The following is a 6,000-nucleotide window of genomic DNA, read 5'->3' on the forward strand; positions in this document are numbered from 1 at the left end:
AAGGTAGTTCTGCATCATGGAAAGTGACCTTGTGGTTCCCCCACACCCCACATCAGACCAGATCTGGGCATTAGACACTGGTGTCTAGAAGCTGTTGAAGGTCCGGAAGTTGTCTCTTCCTTCTTTTTGGGGCCCCTTGTCTCATAGCTCCTTTCTCAGTTGTGCACTCCAACAAGACTGGGCCTTGTCAGCGTCCCAGCACTCCATGCTCTCTGTCAGTGCCTACATGGCTCTTCCTGTCCCCTGTGCTGTCCCCAACCCTTTCCCCTGCCACCCCATATCGCTGCATTTCCTGGTGAGCAGGTTAAGCTCAAGACATGAGCAAAACTCTCCCAATTTTTCTTTATTTTTTAAAAAGATTTATTTATTCAGATACACCTGAGTGGCTCAGTCGGTTAAGTGTCTGCCTTCAGCTCAGGTCATGATCCTGGAGTCCTTGCTCAGCATGGAGCCTGCTTCTCCCTCTGCCTGCCGCTCCCCATGCTTGTGCTCTTTCTCTCTCTCTCTTTGACAAATACATAAATAAATTCTTTTAAAAAAGATTTATTTATTCATTTGAGAGAGACAGAGAGAGAGAGCGCGTGCATGAGCCAGCGGAGGGGCAGACAGAGAAAATCTCAAGCAGACTTCCCACTGCGCACAGAGCCTGACATGGGGCTCAATCCCATGACCCCCAGATCATGACCCGAGTCTAAATCAAGAGTCGGACATCCAACCAACTGAAGCATCCAGGCACCTGCCCTCATTTTTCTTTAAAACTTTGGCATTTGAACAGCCTTGTAGCTGCTCACCTGGCCGCGGGGAGATCTCCCCAGGAAGTCTTCCCAGACCTCATGCTGGGTAAGGGCCTTGCCTGCTGCTCTGTGTCAGTCCAAATCTTTCCTAGTTGGCCTTGTGCATGCTTTATTGTTACTGCTGATTGCTTGCTGGTTTCTTGGACAGACTATAAGCCATGGAGGGTAGCATCAACCTTGCTTGTCCTCTGCTGTGGCCCCAAGACCTGGTACACAGTAAGTGCTCTGTATAGAGTCATGAACAATAAACAAACTCAGGAGACCTGAGCAATCTCTTCAAATGTCTGAAGGGCTGTATGAGGGAGAAGAGCTTTCCTCTCTGTAACCACAGAAGGCAGAACTAAGACAAATCAAAGTGGGTGTCAAATTTTGGTTCTAAATCAGAAGAATCTTCTAATAATACAGGCTGCCGAAGAGGTAGTGAACTGTGATCGCCAAAGGAGTACAAGAAGCCTGGTGGGCTCTCTGTGAGGGATGGGCTGCAGAATTTGTGAGTTCCCAAGATCCCAGGCAAGCTGGGTTTTTGAGGAAGTTATGGGGTGTCTTTTTGGTGGGGGAGGGGCAAGGAGGTAAATTTGTTTTTTCCACTTGAGGAACTTGCTTGTGATTCAGACTGACTGAGCACAGCTGGTCAAGTTCACCCACCCACCCACACTTCCTCTTCCAACCCATCTCTTCTCATACCCTCGAGAGGCTGTATGGTTGGCACTGGTGACACCTGGTGGCCATCTGGACTAGGAGAGAAGCAGCCCTACCACCTACCGGTCCATCTGGTTCATGGCTCTATCCCAGGGCCTACTACAATGCTTGGTACACAGGAGGCCCTCACCTTTGAGAAATGAATGAATGAATGAATGAATGAATGAATGAATGAATACAGACAGTAAAGAGAAGGAGGAAGAAGAGATACTGCCTCTATGGGCCTGGAGACCTAATTAAGAGGACCAACCAAAACTGCAGGAGAGGGCTGGACAATTCATCCCTCAGGGATACACAGACAGCAGGGCCTTTCCTCTCTGTCCTCCCCCCTCCTCTGTGTCTGTCCTGTGTCCTAGGGACACATGTGAAGTGGGGGAAAGGGCTATCTTAGGAAAACGCTCAAGTCAACCGAAAGTTTTTCCTGCACCTAAGCTTAATTGTGCTCTAGAGCTATGGGCTGGGTTAGAAGTGCCTGAGTAAGGCTCCTCTCAAAGAGAGGACTTTGAGGCCCAAAGAGGACAGAAACCTGCCTAAGGCCCCACAACCAAAGTGTAGCAGGGCCTGGACCCCCAGTTTTGGTTCTTTAGGTCAAATCATAGCATTTGACCACCTAAGATAGAAACAGAAAGGAAAGGAGCCATTGGTGTGGTGCCTAGAGGAACAAGTACAAGCACCTTAGCCTGGCAAGCAGGCCTCCCCAGCCACAGGGGGGAGCACGCACGCACAGCACGCATCTTCCCTTCCAGCTGAAGAGCTGGGGCACTGTCTATACCCCAAACTGAATGTATATTCCCTCCCAGCTCACTCAGAGACCACCTCTCAACCACTCTGCTTTATATCCATTACTTCAACTGTACAGACAGGCTTCATCTCTGGGAGCTTCATTTTCCTAATCTGCAAAGGATTGTTGAAGGTGTGAGACAGGCTGCATGTCAAATGCTTAGAGCAATGTTCAGTGTGTGGTAAGCATTCGCTAAGAATCAGGGGAATGCTGAGAATCGGTTAAAGCCTCTGACTTTTGATTGCCGCTCAGGTTGTGATCTTGGGTTTGTGAGATCAAGCCCTGTGTCGGGCTCCTCCCTCAGCAGGGAATCTGCTTGTCCCTCTCCCCCTGCTCCTCCCCCAACTCATGCATGCTCGCGCTCTCTCTCTCTCTCTCTCTCTCTCTCTCTCTCTCGCGCGCGCGCGCGCGCGCAGATAAACAAACAAACAAACAAACAAATAAATAAAATCTTTTAAAAAAAAAGAATCAGGGTGCCTGGGTGGCTCAGTCGACTGGTTGAGCGTCTGACTCTTGATTTTGGCTCAGGTCATGATCTCAGGGTCTTCAGACAGAGCGCCAGGTCAGGCTCTGCACTGGGCGTGGAGACTGCTTGGGATTCTCTCTCTCCCTCTCCTTCTGTGCCTCCTCCCCTCCTACTTGCTCTCTCTTGCGCTTGCTCTCTCTCTAAAAAAAAAAAAAAAAAAAAAAAAAAAAAAAAAAAAATCCCAGCAGCTATTACCATTGCTGTAAACCCAATACGAGTCCTTCCCACAGCCCCCATCTAGATGGAGACATCATTGAGGGCAGCAGTATAAGGTTTTGTTGTTGTTTTTTAAGATTTTATTTATTTATTTTTTGCAAGAGAGAGCACACGTGGGGGTAGGGGCAGAGGGAGAAGCAGACTCCCCGCTGAGCAGGGAGCCCAATGCAGGACTCCATCCCAGGACCCTGGGATCACACCTGAGCTGAAGGCAGGTGCTTAACCGACTGAGCCACCCAGGCCCCCAGGGGCAGCAGTTAGAGTACCTTGACTCAGTATCCAGAGAAGACTCAGGACACAGCAGTGGTCTGTGTTGACTCTACAGGGCACCTGCTGGCTGGTTTTCCTTCGTGCCTTCCCTGCAGGTTGGACAGGAGCTGGCCCTGCTGTCTGAGGCTGGCTCTCTGGCTTTCCATTCCTTGAGGCTGTATGAATCATTCTTATGGAGTGGGCTTGGGATCTCTCTGATAGGCCAAAACCCAGAGAGACAGGAGTACAAAGATGCCATCCCCTGATGACCTGGATGGGAATGGGGGACTCCAAACCCCCAGCAGAGGAGGAGGGATAGGTCCACGAGGCCACAAAGAAGAAAGCCGATATACAGGCACAGGTTCTCCTTGGCTTCCTTGGGAGAAGTGTGCCCCTGCACAGACCCTTGTGGGTAGTAGTGTTAGGGGAACTGGAAGGGCCCACTACTGTCCAATCAGTCCCTCTCCTCCATCCTCAGGGCTGGTTTAATCTGGGGCACTCTTCTTTCTCATGCCATCATGCCAGGTCCTAGAGTTGCCCTGAGCTTGGAATATTCCCAGATAGTCATTCATTCAACAGTCAACAAGTATTTATTGAGCCCCTTCTCTGTGCCAGGCACCTTGCCATCGGAGCTTACGTTGTTTTGTGGTTGGAAGGGCAAAGGAGGGGACAGACAAAACTCCACTTAATAAGTGCTGTTTTAGAAGAAAGCCCAGGGCTTGCAGAGGGCAGGAGAGAGGTGGCCTTTAAACTTGATCTGGAGGGAACCGGCGAGGTATAGTCTCTAGGCAGGGGGAACCTGAGTTCAGGCCAGGCGGAAAAGAGCTCTGGCATTTTTCAGGAGCTGCAAGAAGCGGGTCTTAACCACAGGAGACCTGTTAAACATGGGTGCCACTTCCAGGGCCTGGGGTGGGGACCCCGAATCAGCACAGTTAACAAGCCCCACTAGTGATTTCGATACAGGTGGGACTGTGGCTCAACATGTGAGAAAGGCATTATGAAAGCTGGGCTGGAGGTCACAAGGGCCACCCCGTGAAAGGCTGGTAGGTCAGACGGAGTTTGGTCTCTATAACAAAGGAACAGGAAGGCCACTGAAGAGCATTCATCCCGGGAACACCAGAATCTTTAGGAAGACCCCTCTGCAATGTGGAAAATGGGTCGAAGAGCGCTGTACTGCTGGCTGATGTGGCCTTCCAGCCTGGAGTGGATGTTGGCCTGAATCAAGAAAGAGGCAGTGGGGACAGAGAAGCAGCCAGATTTGGGTGAGGAGGTGAGGCTGGAGGATCCACGGGACCCGGTGACGCGCTGGCTGGGAGACGAGAGAAGGAAAGCAGCCCAAGGGCAGGGGAACGAGTGGGAGAAACCGAAATCTGGTAAGGGAAGTTGGAGGAGTGTGGAGGAAGGGAGGCAGCGATCCAACGGGGAATCCGAGGGGTCTGAGAGGGACAGGCCCCTGTGGCCATGCCTGCTCCCTGAACACGCACAGGACACGGGTGGGGAAGGTACGGCACATCCGGGACCCGAACGGGAAGGCCCCACACTCGGGCGCGCGCTGAGCCCACAGGTGGACAGAAGTCAGACGGGCCCAGACTGCAGCTGGTTCCAAACCCCTCCTCTGTCCCTTTGGTCCCCCGCGCCGGCTTCGGCCATTCCCGGCATGCCTCGGGGCGGTGACCTCATGGGGCCCGGGTGCCAAGGCCCGCGCCTCCGCTAGATGGCACTGCTTCCGGCCGTCCTCGGCCGCGCCAGTGGCGCTTGGCTGTTGGGGAGGACCGGGAGGACGCGCCCCGCCTCCCAGCAACCGCTACGGCTCCGGCTCGGCTTGGGCGGCGGGTCCGGCCCTGTCCCGGCGGAGTGGTCAGCCTCGGAGCCAGGGCCACTGCCTGGCTGCCTCTGGCCCCGGCCCCCGCGCTTTGGCCCAGAGAGTCTGCGTTTTTGCACGCTTCTGGGGAGCGCAGGTCCGAAACCGGGGCACCATTCTGGAGAGCGCCGTCATCCGCAGCCACATCCAGGCAGCCATGGAGTCTGGTTGGCCTTTCTGCCCTCTCCAGAACCGTTCCCTGAGCCCTGCCCTCTCTCAGATCTGCCCGTGTAGGTGAAAGAATAGACTCCAGAATCAACACCTAGCTCTGACCTTGAGGAAACAATCTTCTCTTCCTCCAGTTTCCCTTCGGATTTGATGGAAATAGTAATACCACTCCTAAGATTGTTGGGAGGACTAAATGAATCCTCTTTTTTATTATAAAGCAAGTGGTCAATACATATCAGCTATTTGAACATTTCTCTTTGTGTTGCTGGAACATAGTCACTGACCCAGACTTTTCGATAGCTTCTGACTGCCTCAGGATCCAGTCCAAACCTTTAGCTTAGCTTGCAAGGACCTTTCAGTCTCGTTTCCTGTCATTTCCCAGCTCTTCCTCCCCCCACATCCTTTGTTGGTTTTATCATAGACTTCTCTGTGCCTTGATCTGAATACCCTTTCCCATTTTCTCTCCTCACTTTTGAGTCCCATCTCAAAAGCCTACCTGTCAAACCCCCCAGTGATCCCAAAGTTTTAAGATGCCCAGAACTGGCATTATCAGAAACAAAATGGGAAGACAAGGAGCAATATGTCACAATTATGAATATGTTTGAGCACTCTGTGCTTAGTTAGAGGGACAGAAATAGCTGGGGAGATGATTGAGCTGGGATATTAAAAGACAGGAGGACCAGAGAGGGAGGAGCAAAGAAAAAGA

The sequence above is a fragment of the Ursus arctos genome, unplaced genomic scaffold, assembly GCF_023065955.2.
Source record: "Ursus arctos isolate Adak ecotype North America unplaced genomic scaffold, UrsArc2.0 scaffold_5, whole genome shotgun sequence".
Lineage (NCBI taxonomy): Eukaryota > Metazoa > Chordata > Mammalia > Carnivora > Ursidae > Ursus > Ursus arctos.